The sequence below is a fragment of the Thamnophis sirtalis genome, unplaced genomic scaffold (genome assembly GCF_051295495.1).
Source record: "Thamnophis sirtalis isolate CommonGarterSnake01/CBP01778 unplaced genomic scaffold, rThaSir2_p1.2 scaffold_4, whole genome shotgun sequence".
Lineage (NCBI taxonomy): Eukaryota > Metazoa > Chordata > Lepidosauria > Squamata > Natricidae > Thamnophis > Thamnophis sirtalis.
The window spans coordinates 80,977,286-80,997,455 of NW_028261384.1; the positions used below are offsets into that span (position 1 = coordinate 80,977,286).

The 20,170-nt window shown below is 45.8% G+C and overlaps 1 protein-coding gene across 8 annotated transcripts in view; it reads right to left on the minus strand.

Moving 5' to 3' along the window:
- Positions 1-20,170, minus strand: part of GRB10 (growth factor receptor bound protein 10) — a 148,945-nt gene that overhangs the window by 109,290 nt on the left and 19,485 nt on the right. Inside the window, exon 2 of one of the 8 annotated variants that reach the window (XM_087713173.1) lies at positions 2,462-2,633. The exons of 6 other annotated variants lie outside the window; for them this stretch is intronic. The gene's annotated coding sequence lies outside the window, so the exon portion shown is untranslated. Of the gene's footprint in view, positions 1-2,407; positions 2,634-20,170 lie in introns of all 8 variants that reach the window. One more of the 8 variants, XM_087713174.1, reaches the window with a different exon arrangement.

Here is a 20,170-nt window from a genome sequence, read left to right on the forward strand (position 1 = left end):
GATATTTTATCCATCCAATACCAGAAGCAAGCTACAATGCTGGCAATATTTGATTGGGAACTTAAATTGGGAAAATATGCAGCAATGCCAAAATTAACAGTATATATTCACAATAGGAATTTGGTTAAGTATAATGATATCATAATTCTCATATGCATAAGAATTCTCATGCAACATGGCAAAAACAAACATTTAGGGTCTAGCTTCGAAGGATGCCCAAATGTTTATAAAAATTGTATATTAGCAAAAGGAGAAAAAGAGAGCTTATAAACTGAATATTTTTCTTCTTCCTTAACCCTTTTCTTTTACTCCCCCCAATGTTTTAATCATTGTCAAATTTGCTTTATCTTTTTTTTTCAACATGGACAAATATTCAATGATAATGCAGCAGAGACCTTAGTCAGGTTAAAACTATAATCAACTTAAGATCAAAATCTTTATTGTTCAAAAATGTGTGTTGTATTATATTGTATCCTCCCTATCTCCTGGTACCCAGTGGCCCTCCGCCCAAAAGCAGAACAAGACAAAAGTACTGCAGTCTTCTAGATCTCCGGGGTAAAGGGGTGTCAATACATATAGTTAGCTCAAATTTAGCACGAAAGGAAAATTCAATTCTTGATTGTAGTGTACTTCTTTAAATTGTGGCCTTCCACATGGAGAAAGAAGCAGGAAATTTGTGGTATATAAAAAATGTTCAGAATGTTCCAGTGTGGAATGTTAACCAAGAAAGATATTCCTCCTAAATACAAAGCGGAAGCGCTAACTAAACTGGACAACTCCTGTCATGCAAGCTTAGGAGATGGCTGATGCCACTGAAGTATGGTTTACCTGGAAGTCAGTGGCACTGAATAGACATAATTAGGGACATTATTTCAGCAAAACAGTTCCCCTTTGATAGCCATCTAGATATTTGTCTCTTTTTTACAGAGAGACTATATAATTGGGGTACATATTGTAGGACAGAACTTTTAAAAAACACAGCTGTTGTTTTGATAGTTCATTTTTGTTATGAAGCACTACGAGAAAATTGCTGCAATTCTAGTTTTGCTTACGCAATGACAATTTAGAAGGTTTTTAATGATTTGAATACAGGCTAGATAATTCCCTTAATGCTACTTCTTTGTTTATAAAACAGTAACAAATTATAAGTCTGATATTCCTGGGAAAAATCACACAATTATAGGTCTAGAAGGGATCTTAAAGATCTTCTAGTCTCCCCTGCCCAAGGCAGAAGACCTTTGCCTAAGATAAAAGGATAAATGTCCTAGGATGGATCCAAAAAATAAAATGTTATAGGTGTGTCCCAAAGGAAAGCATATTTTGTTGCACAAGACATGCCGGGGGGGGGGGGGGGGGGAGAAAGCTTCTCCCTTGAAGTCTTATTCTTAACTTTATATAGTAGAAACATGAGAAAGACCTCAAGTTTCACTGATAAGCTTTTCAAGAACTTTTAATTGGATTGAGCACAACTTTTCTTCCACTAATTACAGACGCTGCCCCACTCTCAGCTGAAGCTGAGAGAATAGTATGCAATATGTCAACAGAGACGTTAAACTATTCTGAATATCCAGCTATACAATACAAAGGAGCACACTTCCAGAAATGCATTTAGAAGTGGACCTTTTCAGCTAAATTCATTATTCCTGTTAAGGGGCAGGGGGTGGAATGAATAGATGAAAGAGAACTGAAACATGAAGTTCAATTGTGTAGTAGATCCTACCCTTGAGCTTTTATGACTTTGGTCCATTTGAAGTTTTAGAGAAGATTTATTCAGATCAAAGGAAATGTTTTTCTAGTTAAATTCTTATCCCTAGATTCTATCCTATTCATAGCTGAAGATATTCTTAATTAGGAGAGGATGAAAATAGAAACATATACAAAAGCTCCTTTTCACATATTACTTTCATTTAGGATACCAATTGTTTGAAACCCAAATGAGGCCACTCAGATTCCACATACACATTGTCACAAACTGAGGCTAGCTGCATGTACGATCCATCACCTGTAAAAGCATCCTATATGTGAAGAGTTGCTCATATATGACAATTGTGATTTGTGTTTTCTTATAGAGAATGACAACAAATGAAGGAGATAAAGCTAGAGTAGTATTATACATTACTTCTACTTCACTATTAATGGCCAGTTCGGGTAATAAATTTGCATAGGAAACTGGCCACATAAATAATTATGAGCAATGTAAAATTATGCTGTGCTTGCCATCCATTGTGACATCCATACAATGTGACTTCTACAACACAGAATCTTTCACATGTAGAGTGCTATGTTCCCCATTGAAGACTATGCACATAGATGATGATTTCATGATTTAAAGAAGGAAGAGGAAATAAATATTGTTTATGTGACATGTTTTGAATAAAAAGGACTATTTAGTAAGACTTAGGTATACCTTAATAAATTACATGTGAAAAGTTCCCAATAAAGGAATAATTCCCAGCATCACCTTCTGTCAGGTCTGCCATCTTCAGTTTGGTGCTTCACTGGCATCCTGCCATCAGATGTAGGCAATTGGTATAGAGAGAGTAGAGATGGCCTAAGGGGGTGGGGGGACTGACAGGCTTGGCGGAAGCCACAGGTGTGAGACCAACTTGTTCCAATTTTCAAAGCTGCAGAGTCTGGAAAAAGAATGAGAATTGCACCACGTGGCTCCAAACACCTGAGCAGTTTCTAAAACACCTATATGGCACACCAAGGGATGAAGACAAGCCTGGTTTTGCTGCAGACACTAATCCTTAGTAAAAGAATTTATCACTTCAACCAAATGGAGTCAAAGGGCTTTCTTTCTTTCTTTGGGGCCTAGTTGGGGTAAGCCTGATATTAGGCTAAAAGAGCTATAGTGGTCAATCCTGACAGATACCTCTACCATGGGGACCGTGCGAAAGAGCAACCAGATCAAAACTTGAGGGGAAGTGGCGACAGTGAGCTCCCATGGCAGAGTGACCTCCCTGAATGACTGGGATAGGCAGAAACCTGTGATTATCAGCCAAGACCCTGATGGTCACTGAGGTCCAGGAACAAAGAAGACTGGGATGAGCAGCCCTCCAAGATGACTTTCACACATGGAAGCCAAGGGAGCCGCCAGAGGGAACTGCATTTAGAAATTGAAAAGGAAGCAACTCTGGGGGAAGTGGGTGGTGAAGACATGATGTTAGAGCAAGCCATAGAGTGCCTAAGAGGAGCATTTAATAACCTCAAGTTATGCAAGGCCCTGGCTCGAAGGGGCCTGCCAGCTAATCAACCAAGGCAGGTCCCAGCTGACAATGACTTGGCCATAGTTGCCACCATGTCCATGCCTGCTCCCTTGGCATCGGCAATGCCCTAGCACCACAACCAGCAGCCACCTCAGCAATCCAACCAGCACCACCAGCTTAGGCTACGGAATCAAGGAGAAACTGGAGGCTACTGGCCCTCAGAATGAAGTTGACTAAACAATTGGCCCAAGTCTGGACCTACCAACTGAGGGGCCCAACATACTCATGGTGTTGGATGGAACTGCAGTGGAGTGGATGGCGATTCTCCACAACTATGCCCCAGAGCTGCAAAACTCTTACTGCTTTATGCCAGCGCCCAGAAAGCATTTCACCAAGCATTTTGCAGATGGCCAAACCCTTTAGCCATCTGCAAAAGACAAGGATCAAGACCATAAACCAGGGTCATCAACCTGTGACTGCTTGCTAACTGACTGGCCACAATACATGTTGATCTAATGCTTCTAGGATAGGCTGAATAATGATGTCTACAACACAGGGTATCTCCAGAGATGCCCTGCACACTCTTTGTGGATGGTATATCATGGCCAAAGAGATTGAGATTGATCTAACCCAATCCTGTTACCAATCCATGAATTGCAGAGTTCCTTCTCAGAAAAGAAAGAAAGAAGTTCCAAGCCACAGCCCATGCCACAGCCCACAAAGACACTCCACTGGCTGTTTCAAGTGCATGAAGGGAGGATACCAAGCCTCTGACTACCGAACTGCATGCCAAACTCAAGACGCCATCTCAGGGCCAACCAAGAACCAGCAAAACAGTCCTTGGGGGGAGTAAAAAATCACCGAGCTCACTCCATCCCCCAATGATTGTACAAGAATTCTGACTACTCCGATCCAAGAACCACTGGGGAGCAAAATGGATATGAATGATGACCTCTTGGTAAGTCACCCTGTAATTCCGGTGACCATCCACTTAGAAAAAATAGTACATTCCTCTTGGTATAAGGAAAGCCTGATTGCCCTCTTGGACTTGGACAGATGCTTGGTCAACTCTGCATTAGTTGAGAAGCTGGAAAGTTCCTGGAAAAGACAATCAAGCAACAGATCTGTGACCATCTAAAAGCAAGCAACTGCTTTGGTCGCGCTGACCGATGATCTCTGGCGGGCCAGGGATAGAGGACATTCCTCTATCCTGGTGCTTCTTGACCTCTCAGTGGCCTTCGATACCATCGACCATGGTATCCTTCTGTGATGACTGGGGGAAGTGGGAGTGGGAGGCACCGTTTTACGGTGGTTCTCCTCTTACCTCTCGGACAGGTCGCAGTCGGTGTTGGTTGGAGGACAGAGGTCGACCCCTAGCCACTTAAATATGGGGTACCACAGGCTCGTTCCTGTCCTCCCTCCTATTTAACATCTACATGAAGCCGCTGGGTGAGATCATTCGCCGGCACGGGATTAAATACCACCAATATCCGGACGATACCCAGTTGTATCTGTCCGCCCCGTGCCAACTCAGCGAAGCAGTAGAAGTGATGTGCCAGTGCCTGGAGGCTGTCAGGGTCTGGATGGGAGTAAACAAGCTGGCACTCAATCCAGACAAGACCGAGTGGCTATTGAAGTTGCCCCCCAAGGATAGTCCAGATATTCCATCCCTTAGCCTGGGGGGTGAAAATTTACACCCCTCAGAGAGGGTCCGCAACTTGGGTGTCCTCCTGGATTCGCAGCTGACATTAGAACACCATCTGTCGGTTGTGACCAGGGGGGCTTTTGCCCAGGTTCGCCTGGTGCACCAGTTGCGGCCTACCTGGACCAGGAGGCATTTTGAACAGTCACTCATGCCCTCGTCACCTCAAGGCTCGATTACTGCAATGCGCTCTACATGGGGCTGCCCCTGAAGAGTGTTCGGAAACTACAGTTGGTCCAGAATGCAGTCGCGCGAGCTAGATACACCCATGTTACACCTATCCTCCACGAGCTGCACTGGCTTCCTATTGGTCTCCGGATGCGCTTCAAGGTGCTGGTTATTACCTTTAAAGCCCTACATGGCCTAGGACCTGGCTGTCTGCGAGACCGCTTCCTGCCACATACCTCCCAACGGCCAATAAGATCTTATAGGCTGAGCCTCCTCCGGGTACCGTCGACCAGGCAATGCCAGCTGGCAACCCCCTGGGGGAGGGCCTTCTCTGTAGCTGCTCCGGCCCTGTGGAACAATCTACCCACAGAGATCCAGACCCTTCCCACTCTCTCGGCCTTCCAAAAAGCCACTAAAACCTGGCTGTTCCGGCACGCCTGGGGCTGTTGACCCCATAAATGAGGTCCAGCCCCATCTAGGTTTGAGTGCATGGTGTGTTGTTTTTAAATCTGTTTTTCTCTTTTCCCTATATTTTAGTTTTTATTTTATTCTTGTATTTGTAAGCCGCCCAGAGTCCTACGGAATTGGGCTGCATATAAATTTATTAAATAATAATAATAATAATAATAATAATAATAATAATAATAATAATAATAATTATTATTATTATTATTATTATTATTATTATTATTATTATTATTATTAAGCAAAGTAATAACCAGAACCAACATGGATATACCAAAAACAGATCATGCCAAACAAATCTTATTTCATTCTTTGACATTTCATTTTTGGACAAAGTAAATTAGAAGATGAGCTAAATGCTATGGACATAGTATACTTGGATTTCAGTAAGGTTTTTGACAGGTAGACCATAACCTATTTCTTAGTAAGCCAAAACATAACGTGTATCATCACCACCAGATGGATTTGTAATTGGTTGACAAATCAGTCAATACCTAGTCCACAATGGAACTATATCTACGTGAAAGAAGAAAGTAGTGTGGTAAACCAAGGTTCTGTTTAGTCCCAGTACTTTTCAAAAACTTCATAAATGATTTAGATGAGGGGATACAAGGAGGACTCATCAAAATTAAAGACAACACTAAATTGGCAGGAATAGCCAACACCTGAGAAAATAGGGTCAATATCCAGATGGATTTCAACAGCCTTGAACTCTGGGCCTTATTGGTTTTGGTTTTGGTTTTATTGACATTTGTAGGCCGCCCTTTTCCCTGAGGGGACTCAGGGCGGCTCACAGAAAACCAAGGGAGGGGGAATACAACATTAAGACGACAACATATAATAAAATCAACACCATGCATTCAATATTCGGGGGGGGTAACGGTCCTTATCCCCAGGCCTGACAGGCGAGCCAGTTCTTCAAGGCTGTGCGGAAGGCTTGGACGGTGGAGAGGGCACGAATCTCCACGGGGAGCTCGTTCCAAAGGGTCGGGGCGACTGCTGAAAAGGCCCTCCTCCTTGTAGTTGCCAGCCGACACTGGCTGGCCGATGGAATGCGGAGGAGGCCCAGTCTATGCGATCTTATAGGTCGTAGGGAGGTAATCGGCAGAAGGCGGTCTCTCAAGTATCCAGATCCACTGCCATGTAGGGCTTTATGGGTGAGTAAAAGCACCTTGAAGCGCATCCGGAGATCGACAGGTAGCCAGCGCAGCTCGCGGAGGATAGGTGTTATGCGGGTGAATCGGGGTGCACCCGCGATCACTCGCGCGGCCGCGTTCTGTACTAACTGAAGTCGCCGGATGCTCCTCAAGGGCAGCCCCATGTAGAGCACATTGCAGTATTCCAGCCTAGAGAGCACAAGGGCCCGAGTGACTGTTGTGAGTGCCTCCCGGTTCAGGTAGGGTCGCAACTGGCGCACCAGGCGTACCTGGGCGAATGCCCCCCTGGTCACAGCCGCTAAATGGTGGTCGAATGACAGCTGTGAATCCAGGAGGACTCCCAGATTGCGAACCCTCTCTGAGGGGTATAAAATTTGACCCCCCAGCCTGAGTGTTGGAATGTTGGCCAAATCTTTGGGAGGGAAACACAACAGCCACTCGGTCTTTTCTGGGTTGAGCACAAGCTTGTTAATCCTCATCCAGTCCATAACGGCCTCAAGACCCCGGCCCATCACGTCAACCGCTTCATTGATTTGGCACGGGGCGGACAGATACAATTGAGTATCGTCCGCATATTGATGGTATCTAATCCCGTGCCTGCGGATGATCTCTCCCAGCGGTTTCATGTAGATGTTGAATAGCAGGGGGGATAAGACCGAACCCTGCGGCACCCCATAATTTAGGGGCCTTGGGGACGATCTCTGCCCTCCCACTAACACCGACTGCGACCTGTCCGAGAGGTAGGAGGAGAACCACCGTAGCACGGTGCCTCCCACTCCCACCTCCCGCAGTCTTCGCAGAAGGATACCATGGTCGATGGTATCGAAAGCCGCTGAGAGGTCAAGGAGGACCAGGATGGAGGGATGTCCTTCATCTCTGGCTCTCCAAAGATCATCCATCAATGCGACCAAAGCGGTTTCTGTGCTGTAACCGGGTCTGAAGCCAGACTGGAAGGGGTCTAGATAGTTTGCTTCCTCCAAGGACCGTTGGAGCTGAAAGGCCACCACCTTCTCAACAACCTTCCCCAGAAAGGGGAGGTTGGAGACCGGGCGATAGCTGTTAAGAACAGCTGGATCCAAGGATGGTTTCTTCAGGAGGGGTCTCACCACCGCCTCTTTCAATGAGGCGGGGAAGTTCCCCTCCCGAAGGGAGGCGGTTACAACCGCCTGGATCCAGCCTCGTGTCACCTCACTGCAGTTAGCAACCAGCCATGAGGGACACGGATCCAGAACACAGGTGGAGGAACTTACAGCTCTCATGGCCTTGTCCACATCCCCGGGGATAACGTCCTGAAACTCAACCCAGAGCTGTTCTACTTGGTCCCCCTGTGCCTCGGCTGGAACTGCGGGTGTGGAGTCCAAGTCCGACCGAAACCGAGCAATTTTGTCCGCTAAGAATTGGGCATATTCTTCCGCTCTGCCCTGCAGGGGTTCCCCCGTCTCCCTTTTGTTTAATAGGGAGCGGGTTATCCTGAACAGGGCGGCTGGACGGGACTCAGCGGATGCAACCAGGGAGGCTATGTGTGATCTTTTAGCTGTCCTAAGTGCCCTAGTATATTCCCTGGTGCAGGTGGTTACCATTGCTCGGTTCGATTCGGACTTATCGGACCTCCAACGGTGCTCTAGGCATCTCCTCCGGCGCTTCATTTCCCGGAGCTCCTCGGTGAACCAAGGAGGCCTCCGGGATCCGCCGCCTCGGAGGGGCCGCAGTGGCGCAATCCGGTCGAGGGCCTCTGATGCTGCCGAGTGCCACGCAGCAGCCAGAGTCTCCACCGGACTGTGGGAGAAAGTGTCAGGAATAACCCCAAGCTCTGTCTGGAACCTTGATGGCTCCATAAGACGCCTGGGGCGGAACCACCTGGTCGGTTCCTCCTCCCTACAGTGGGGGTTTGGCCTCCGGAAGTCGAGCCTCAGCAGGCAATGGTCTGACCACGACAGGGGTATGATGTCACTCCCCCTCAGACCAAGATCATAAATCCACTGCTCCGAGAGAAATACAAGGTCAAGCATGTGTCCCGCTGTATGGGTTGGGCCTCGAATTACTTGGGTCAAGCCCATGGCTGTCATGGAAGCCATGAACTCCCTCGTCCCATCAGAGTTTTCACCGAGCGATGGCAGATTAAAGTCCCCCAGGACCATCAGCCTAGGGAACTCAATCGCCAGCTCGGCTACCGACTCGAGGAGCGAGGGGAGGGCTGCTGCAACGCTGTTGGGAGGCAGGTACGTTAGCAGCAAACCCACTTGACCCTTGAGGTCCAACTTTAGCAGCAAAGACTCACACCCGACAATCTCCGGAGCAGGGACCCTGCGAGGAACTAACGACTCCCGGATAACAGCGGCCACACCCCCACCCCTTCCCTGGGCTCTCGGCTGATGCAGCACCTGAAATCCCTCTGGGCACAGCTCTACAAGGGGGACTCCTCCCTCTGGGCCCAGCCAGGTTTCAGTAATACATGCCAGGTCTGCCCTCTCGTCTATAATTAAGTCCCGGACGAGAGGAGCTTTATGAACAACAGACCTGGCATTTAGCAACAACAGCCTGAGACCAGGGTCCTGACTACTCACGCCATCTGGTCTTGGAGTGGGACTCCCAGGGCCGGAAGGAGGGATCTCTGTAATGTAGCGAACCCTCCTTCCCCGGTAATGGCCTGCCCTGAAGTCCCCGCCGTATCTGCCCCTCCCTGTTACGACCGCAATACCCCGACCCTCTCCCGTGTCTCTGGTCCCCTCACCCACCCCCACAGCCCCCGCAACTCCCGGCAGGTCCTCCGAATCACACATACTCATACACTCCCCCAAACAATCCCCACGTAATAGTTAAAAAACACAAATTTACAACAATATAATCATAAAAGTGGGACATTCATTCATCTCATACGTACCTCATGCATAGCCCATACAAAGAAGGAGAAGAAAAAGATGAAAGAAAAGGGAGAATAAGAGTTAAAATTAGTTGCGCAATTAGTTAAAAGTTTTTAAAGTGCGAGTTCAGTTTGTTGCCATCAACTGTCCATCCACAGCCCAGACCAAAGTTTCCTTTTTGGGATAGGCACCAGTGGTAATGATGGTGATAGTTAGGGCGAAGACAAACAGGAACATAGGGCCCAGGTCTATAAGTGAGGGAAGTCTGATAAGCGAAATCCGGAGCGGCAGGGAACCAATGCTGGTAGAAAAGGCAGCGTTGATGAAGAGGCAGCGTCGAAAAATAGGGCAGCATTGGTAGAGGAAACAATGTTGGAACAGAAGGTTATGTTGCTGGGAAGAATAGTAACAATGCCAGTAGCAGCGTTGGTAAAAGGGGCAGTCTTGGTAAGGGGAGCAATGTTGTTGGAAACAATGGTGTCGCTGTAAAGCTGAGTTCAATATGGAGGGATGGGGGGGGCATCCGGAAGAGGCTCCAGCTACGGCACACCCAGTTAGCCGCCCGCTTCGCCTAGACCGGACCAAGCCCCCGTTCGAATTCCCCAACTCCAGACAACGATGATAGATAGTCAGCCTCGTCAGAGTCACCTTAGTTTCCCCAAAGTCTCCAAGCTGTCCATCAAGCTGTTTGCCAGGCTTCAGAGATTGTAAAGAAGGAGCCGAAAGGCCCCGCCGTTGCTGAAGCCGCCGCAAAACACCCACTATCGTCTCCGCTCCCAGTGCCCCCGTGGGGCTGCTGTACTTGCCGCCGAAGGTGCCCAGCCGCTGCTGAGGCTGCCGGAGCCGCCGGGGCCGCCGCGGAACGCCCTCCGTCACCTCCACTTCCACCATGTCCATGCGGCCGCTGCCGCTGCGGCCGCTGCGCTCGCCGGCAAGGTCTAAGGCCCCGGATCGGCGAAGGGCGTTGGTTTCCCTCCGTTCACGGTCCGTGCAGGTCCTCCGAGTTCCTATCATCCCGGAGGACCCTGGCAAGGGCGGCAAAAAGCTGATTTCACGGGCTCCTGGAACTTTTCTCGTCAAGGCTTCTGCGACGAAGGAGCCCTGGCCGCCATCCTGATTCTCGCACATGCGCATCAAACAAAATGAATTTAATGGTAAGAAAACTAATGTTTTACATTTAGAAGAAAAATCAAATATACAGGTATAGATTAAGTGAAACCTGGCTCAACAGCAGTAACTGTGAAAGGGATCTTGGGAGTTCTAGTGAACAATCATTTAAATATGAACCAGCAGTGTGAGGTAGCAGCCAAAATAGCCAATACAATCCTAGGTTGCAATAACAGAGGACTAGAATCAAGATCATGTGAAGTATTAATACTGCTTTATAAAGCCTTATTAAAACCACACTTAAGACTATTATATTCAGTATTGGTCACCATATTATAAAAAAAATGTAGAGGCTCTGGAAAGAGTACAGAAAAAAGCAACATTGATTAGGGAGCTGGAGGCTAAATCATATGAAGGATGGTTGCAGGAATTGGGTTTGTCTAGTCTAGTGAAAAGAAAGACTAGGGGTGACATTATAACAGTGTTCCAATATCTGAATGGTTGCCACAAAGAAGAAGAGCTCAACCTATTCTCTGAAGTACCAGAAGGCAAGACAAGAAACAATAAATGGAAACTAACCAAGAAGAGAACCAACCTAAAATTAAGCAGAAATTTCCTGACTGGGAGAACAGTGGACTGGCTTCCCTCTAGAAGCTGTGGGTGCTTCATCACTGAAGGCTTTTAAGAGGAGATTGGACAGCCACTTGTTTGGAATGATATAGGGCCTCCTGCTTGAGCAGGGGGCTGTATTGGAACAACATTCCCCAACATTTCCAGCCTGGCACAGTGCGGCAGAGGGCATGGTTTTGTGAGAGGAGCAAGCATGTGCAAGGGTGGTTTCATTTGTGTCAGCAGGAGGTGTGCACACTGCTCACACAAGTGAGGCTGCAAGCATCAGGGTCAACTGTTCGCACAAATGGGTCCATGAATGCCAGAGTCTGCCATTCACGCAAGTGGGGTGCAAGTGTTTGCCACCTCCACTTGCACTAATGGAGCTGCACATGCACTCACCTGCACTGGTATGGCCTGATTCTTAATGGGCTGTGGCTCAGTAGTGGGCCATAGCCCAGGGGTTGAGGGACCCTTGTATTAGAAGACCTCCAAGGTTCCTTCCAACTCTGTTATTCTATTAGTCTGTATAAATTCTGCTCCAGGTTTTAAATTCTAGACTTTTCGATCTCAACTTTTTCCGTCAATGGAAATTGGACTATTTTTGGCTCTGAGAACAAGAAACACCTACTCAACATTTACAGCAGGGTTCTGTTTAGCTTCATCATGTGTCATTAATCTTCTGAGATTCATGAAGAGGGAATAAGCAGCTTCTTCCAGTCTGATGATAATAGGAGACAACAGTCTTAGCAATTTTAATAATGCATCAAGGCATGACATTTTCGTTTCCATTTCCTGGGACTGGAGTATAATTGTGTATCTAATTTGTATCATGACATTTTCTCTACATATCCAATTATAGTGGATTATCTGAGGAAAACAGCTTTTGAGAATAGAAAAAGTGTCTATATAAATGTTTCTTAATAAATATTATTTTACTTACCATGGAAATCAAAGTATAGGCAAAGATATGAGAGATATGAAAGATATGGGACCGAAAAAGAGGCAGGAGAAAAGTAGTCTATTCAATTGTGCAATTACTTCCCCTAAACTCTAATGTTCTGTCTGTGACTGCCTCTTGACTGAGATGAAAAAGGGCATCCCCATTCCAGAGTTTTATTCCATTATTTCATGACTGTCAAACACATGCTTTGATTACTGTGAAGATAATTTGGCTCTGAGGAAAAGGCCTACGATCTTTCTCAAAAGCAGCAATAAAAGTCATACACTGAGGTGCCATTCACCCCTACTTGCAACCAGACAACAGAAACAGGGATGGGGAAGTATTGTAATGCAGGGAGACTTGGAAGGGAGTTGAGGAATTCAAGTGAACTGACACAGCCTGGGACAGTCCAAACACCCCAAGGTCAAACACTGGGAAAACTCCAAGCTGCTCACAATGTTCCCAAAACAAAATGAATACAATTGATTAGTGGAAAATGAATTGTGTAGAGGTCCAGGGTAAAAAGGGAATTTTACTTAAACTGATTTTCATGCAGGAACTTTAGAATTGGCTTTGCTACTTCTATGTCTATGAGTAATTATCAGTAAAGTTATACTCTTGATAAAATAATGTCCCATGAGTTTCTTTTGATTCATTTACCAAAGGGACAGTTGACATTAATTCAATTCCCATAATAGTAACCTGCATAGATCCCACTAGGAGGTCAACAACCCCAAGATGTTGAAAGCAGGCAAAGATTTGGAGGAGGTGGAAAAGCCAGGGAGAGGTCCTGGATAAGAAGCTCTGGCATCACTGCAAACTGGAGTAGTCACTTGGTGCATGCCTAAAACTAAAGGCTGAGAGGTCCAAGCAACAATGTGCAGCCCTGAGAGAGGGGGCATACCTAGAACCAAAGACCTGCTGGGCTACAAATGTGGGCAAGGTAGCATAGGCTGAAGAACCCCTCATCCGTCTGTTGATGGAAGTGGAAAGCCAGATACCTGGCTGAGTGGGACAATCCTGCTGAGTGGAAGTTCTAGATCACCACAGCCCATTCCTTGGAGCCGCTGAAAGAGAAGTTCAGGGGAATGGAGATGTATGCAACTGCAACATGGAAATCATGGCCGCAATAACCAGGTCAGATGGTGTAAAGCCATTGGTGACTCTGTCTACCCCTTCTCCTCCCCTTCTGGAATCAATGATGCCAGTGGCTGCAGTTGGACTTTTGACACAATTATTTGGGAGACTGGCATGAGCATATGCTAGTCTACCAATTAAGAGAAGAACTAAACAAAAAGCTATACCACAGGTGACTAGTGAAGTAGAGATTGACCTGATGGAATACCATGAACACACCAGGCAGGAGAGTTGGCCCCAGTGGGTGGCGGAGAAGCAAGTGACCTCCAGAAGAAGGAATGTGCAAGTGCCTCCAATCAGAGGAGGGAAGTCCAGGAGTTTGCTTCCACTGTGGAAAGGAGGGAGACTAAGCTGCCAAATGCCTCACACCATGTTCAGTAAATGATCTCCCATTACTAGGCCAGCTGAAGGAGAACATTCATGTAGGGCAGTAGGTCATGGAGTTCTCTCTCCCGCAGTCTATGGGGAGGAGTGAACTCCAACTCCCACCAAGACAGGACCTGTCTTTTACAAAAGTGACAGTGAAGGAGAAGACAATCCAATGGTAAGTAGCACCACCATCCATACGATAGCTAAGGTAGAAAGGTGTCATCTTCGGGAGTAGGATGGATCTTTATTGCCCTATTGGATTTGCCCACTGCCTGGTTAGCTCCCAAGTAGTAGAGAAGTTAGGGGTGATGCTGAGAAAATTAAGGCAGCCTATGGTGTTTTCCCAGTGGATGGTTTGATTAAAGGGCTGCCAGAGATCTGCCTGACTGAACATGTCAAGCTCAGGGCTGGGATCCATGTAGAGACTATTAGACTTATCATAGCTCCTGCAATGACAGAAGCAGTGGTCGTAGGGCTAGCATAGTTGGAAGAAACTTGAACTCCTGCATGGATGGTGGCAAAAATAAGTGCTGGATGCAGAGAAAAGCCGCCAACCAGCAAGAGCTAGTGAAAGTGCAGAGTGTACAGTGTACCATGCACCAGCAGTTGGAGAGGAAAAAGCTGGTACACTGGAGGGAAGCAATGATTTAGAGCTACGACTGCAAAGGAATACCACAACTTTAGTGAGAAGGAATTGGGCACACGCCATCAACCCACAGAGTGTGCGATTTGAGATTGTGCCAGGAGCTAAACTGCCAAAGCTGAAGATGTACTTGATAACACCCAGGGACATGGGGGAGTTTCACAGGTTTAAGGCAGAAATCTAACTAGGGGTTTCATTCAACTGGCAAAATTGAGCAAGGCAACCTCTCTGCTCTTCAAGAAAAATATGGATAGGTGTCTTAGATTGTCCATGGACTATAGGGGGCTGAACTATAACTGCATAGAAAATATTTGTCCTCTCCCATTAATGAATGACATGCTGGGGCATTTGCTAAAAGGAGAATTTTCACCGAATTGGACAAGGGAGGCATATTACTGAGTGAGAATTACAGAAGGGACAATGGAAGACAATGTTTAATTATTCCCTGGGCTACTTGATGCCGTTTGCATTATAAGGATCATCTGCAGTGTTCATGCAACTGAGAAAATTAGGTCTTATATGAGCGTCTGTACAAAGAGGTCTTGGTAGAGCTGAATCCTGTGATGGCAAACCTATGGCATGTGTGCCACAGGTGGCACATGGAGCCATATTTGCTGGCACGCAAGCTGTCAACTCCAGTGCACATGCACATGCCAGCCAGTTGATTTTCGGCCTTCCAGAGGGCTGAAGGGGGCCGTTTTTGCCCTCCCCAGACTTCAGGAAAGCCTCCGAAGCCTGAGGAGAATGAAAAACAGGCCCAACAGGCCAACTGGAAGATCAGAAACAATCTGTTTTCAGCTTTGGGTTGGCCCATTTTTCACCCTCCCCAGGTTCCAGAGGCTTTCCTGAAGCCTGGGGAGGATGAAACTTGCCTCACTCCCCCGCCCCAAGGCCCTCCAAAAGCCTGTAACAGATCATTTCTGAACTTACGGTTGACCTGTTGGCCCCGTTTTTTATCCTCCCCAGACTCCAGAAGCTTTCCTCTGGAAGAAATACCAAGCTCAGCTTGGAGGCAAGTAGCGTGGCATGTGTGGGGGGAAGCATGGGGAGGTTGTGCATGCATACACATGTGGGGGCACGCTTTGCATTATGGGTGCTGGCACACATGCATGCTATTGAGCATGTGCCATCACATTTTTGGCACCCAACAACAAACAGGTTAGCCAAGACAAAGGAGGAACATGTGAAACTGGTCGAGAAATTGCAGAAGACTCAACTTTATGCAACGCTATCCAAGTGCAACTTCCATGAGCCTAAACTATCTGGGGTACTTGAATTTGAAAATGGACATGGAGATGAACCCTGGTAGGGTTCTGGCAATATAAGGGAGGGAACTCCATTGAACAAGAAGGTAACTGAAGATTTTTCTCAGATTTGCAAACTTCTATCATCAATTCATCCCCATGTTTGCCTAGATAGCCCTACCTGATAGATCAACCTGCTGAAAATGAAAGAAGAAACTAAGTCCAAGCCCAGACAGCCCTTGAACTGGTCACATGAGTGCCAAGCCATGTTTGAGAAAGTCAAGCACATTTTCACTATGGAACTGGTCCTAAAAAGACCTGGATGAGCTTTTTGTGATACAGGCAGGTGCTAGTGATGCAGCTGATGCAGCTGTAGCAGCAGTACTACTTTAGAGGAATGCCTAGGGAGAGCTGCAGCCATGCACCTATACATCCCACAAGCTTTCCAAAACTGACAGGCAATGGCTTATTTGGGGGAAAGAAGCCTGCGTGGTCTGCTGGGCTCTCCAAACCTGGAGACAATTCTTGGAGGCAGTAAGATTCCTTTTGAAATGTGGACGGAGCACAAGAACCTAGAAGCATTGAAAGTTCCCTGAAAACTGTCTCCTAAATAGGTTTCATGGGCCAATACTTCAACCACTTGAATTTCACCCTCTGCTGCCTACTAGAATGGGAAAATTTCTTGGTGGAAATTTTCTCCCAATGCCATAGTACAACAGTGCCTGAGAGGAAGTCATTAACTCCATCATTCCATCCAGACAATTTGCACCACCAGCCCTTATGAGACAGCAAAGAACATTGGCACTGCTGTTAGCTGAAGCTCTAATGCAACCACTAAAAGATGCTCTGGCGGGAGATGACTGGTTCCAGCAACATAAAGATGATCTGTCATTAAGGAACAGGCTGGCATGGATGGGGAGCAAACTATACATTTCAGCTGGCCAGAGAACGCTAGTTTTACAGAAGAGCCATGATGCTAGGGCAGCAGGGCATTTTGGATTTGTAAAGACCCTTCATCTCATAAAGAGGCAGTTTTGGTGGCCAAGTATGAAAAAGCATATAGAAGCTTAACTGGCCAGTTGTCCCATCTGTGCCTTGATGAAGCAGCCCGGAACAGTCCAAACATCCCAAGATCAAATGTTGGGGAAATTCCGAGCTGCTCATAATGTTCCCAAGACAAAATGAATATAATTGATTGGTGGACAATAAACTGTGTGGAGGTCCAGGAGGGAAAGGGAATTTTAGCTATGCTGGTTTTCACACGAAAACTTTAGAATTAGTTTTGCTACTTCTATGCTTATATGGAATTACCAGTAAAGTTATACTCTTGGTAAAATAATGTCCCAGGAGTTTCTTTTGCTGTGTTTACCAATTGGACAGCTGACACTAAAGACTCCACACAATAGCTCCAAATCACTTGTCTTAAATGGTAGTCATGGAGGTGCTGAAGCTAAAGGCATGCTTTTTACAAATTCAATAATAATCCATTCTTTCTAATAAAATAATCTGTCAAATTTCAAAATTACATAATCTTGGAAAGTTTCTATTCTCATTGTTGTTGTTAATTGCAAAGTCGTGTCCAACCCATTGCGACCCCATGGACAATGTTCCTCCATGCCTTCCTGTCCTCCACTATCATCTGGAATCCATTTAAGTTCACACCTACTGCTTCGGTAACTCCATCCAGCCACCTCATTCTCTGTGGTCCCTTTCTTCTTTTGCCCTCAATCTTTCCCAGAATTAATAGGCTCTTCTCCAGTGGGTCCTTTCTTCTCATTAGATGGCCAAAATATTTGAGTTTCATCTTCAGGATCTGGCCTTCTAAAGAGCAGTCATGATTGATCTCCTCTAGGACTAACCGGTTTAATCGCCTTGCAATCCAAGGGACTTGTGGGAGTCTTCTCCAGCACCATAGTTTAATGGCCTCAATTTTTTGGTGCTCAGCCTTTCTTATGGTCCAACTTTCACAACCATACATTGCTTCCCCATCTATTTGCCAGGAATTGAGAGGCCGGATGTTTTCTTAGTTTTCTTAATGTTGAGTTTCAAGCCAACTTTTGCACTCTCCTCCTTCATCCACATCAAGAGGTTCTTTAGTCCCTCTTCACTTTCTGCCATTAGAGTGGTATCATCTGCATATCTGAGGATGTTGATATTTCTCCAGGCAATCTTAATTCCAACTTTTGATTCCTCTAGCCCCGCCTTTCTCATGATGTGCTCTGCATATAAGTTAAATAGGCAGGATGACAGCCGTGCCAGGCTCCTTTCCCAATTTTGAACCAATCAGTGATTCCATGTCCAATTCTCACTATTGCTTCTTGCTCACATATAGGTTTCTCAAGAGACAAATAAGATGGTCTGCTACTCCCATCTCTCTAAGAACTTGCCACAATTTGTTGTGATCCACACAATCAAAGGCTTTAGCATAGTCAATGAACAGAATTAGATGTTTTTCTGGAACTCTTAGCTTTTTCCATGATCCAGCATATATTGGCAATTTGATCTCTAGTTTCTCTGCCTCTTTGAAATCCTGTCTGTACTTATAGTAGTTCTCGATCCACATACTGCTGGAGACTAGCTTGTAGGATTTTGAGCATAACTTTACTAGCATGTGAAATGAGGGCAATGGTGCAATCATTTGAACATTCTTTGGCATTGCCTTTCTTTGGAATCCGAATGTAAACTGACCTTTTCCAATCCTGTGGGCACTGTTGGGTTTTCCAAATTTGCTGGCAAATTGAGTGTAGCACTTTTACTGCATCGTCTTTTAAGATTTTGAATAGCTTAGCTGGAATACTAGCTGTTGTTGCTCAGATTTCCTAAAGCCCATTTGACTTCACATTCTAGGATGTCTGGCTTGAGGTCAGTGACCACCCCATCGTGCTTATCAGGAAAGTTAAGTTCATTCTCTATTCTCATTAAGACAACTTAATTAACAGTAAAATTAGGATTATTGCTATTGGGGACTCAGATCAAAGCAAGAGGACACAATAGCTACATGTATCTCCAATAGAAAATTTCCTGAAAAGTCACTAATATGTTGAGAAAAAGCAAATGCAGAAAAAGCAAAGCCATCAATTCTGTGTAGTTAGGAGAAAGATTATGGCTCAATTCCCATGTTCAATCCCTGGCATTTCCTGTTCAAGATCTCATGCTGCAAGACTGTGAACAGGCTGTGCTCAAATTACAGCAGTGCAGCTGCTAGCACAAAAAAACAGTATTTGACCACAAATTTGATTTCAGTTTAGGCAATTCATTTGACCTACTAACTAAGAATCTTTCAGAATAAAGCTACGGGGCACAGTTCTGAACACACCAGGTTGCCTCATATTAATTTATGAAACTATAAGAGAATAGTAGGTGGTGGAAGACCACTGCTAAAGTTTTATATTTATATTAACCTTATATTATCCCCCCAGAAATATATTATTCCAGCCTCTACTGGACTTTATTATCAATGAATCACAACCAAAAAATGTATAAACAAATTAAACGAGAACTATAATTGTTATAAATTATATAACTGACAGATCTCCAAATGCCAAAATTCTTCCTTCCAAATGAGAGATATCCAAGAAGATTAATGCAGATGTCCAAAAGTAAAAGAGTTTTCCATCTGAAACATTTTAAGCTTGTTTTTGAAATGGCATGTGAATCAATGCTCTGCATCCTGTCAGGAACCGGGCCATGCAAGTGAGCGAAGCCCCATCTGCGTACCCAGGCAACATGCAAAACCACACATCCACAGTCCATGGAAAAACTGCCCTCCATGGAACCAGTTCCTTGCACCCAAAAAACTCACAAAGCAAAATTACTTTTTCTTTCAGCAGAGAACATAGGTTTAGAAATTATGGAATAATTTGTAGATAAAACCTACTTTACAAATTCTTTCCTTTCATTATTTAGAAGGAAACAGCTCCAGGAAATTAACCTGTATTTTAGTGCAAGCCAGTCGATACAACTCATTCAAGCAATCAAATTTGGCCTCAATCTGGAAAATCACATCATATCAAGCTCCCAAAGCAATGTCATGAGGAGTGTCAGCCAACCCCCTTTCATGGCTCGCTTTGATGGACACTTGAATCACCCAGCCCACTTCTCAATTCAAGCTTGGCACCACATGGAGCACTATGGAACTATGGAACAATGTACCCAGATGATGTGACTCAGGTCCATGCCACTGCCGCCAACATGCAGGAGGCCACCTCAGAATAACTGGTGTTGCTGCATGATGAGGATGCTCCAGAGCTGATCTACCTTGATGCCTTTATGTGGGCCTTACGGGAGTCCTTCAAGAATCCCTTGGTAATCCTATGTACAGATTCCCACATCCATACCTTGAAGCAAGGCACACCTGGGGACTGAGAAGTAAGGAGGTGCCGGTGGGAGGGGCGTTTATTGGGAACAAGTTGAATCTGTGGAGCCTTGTGTGCACCTGCCAATGCCTGTGCTCTGTCTTGTGGGGCTTGCAGAGTTTGCCTGCTTCACTGAACTTCTTGCTGGTTGGCTAACTTTGCTTTTACTGGACTACTCACAGCCAGAGGCTACTGCGTGTG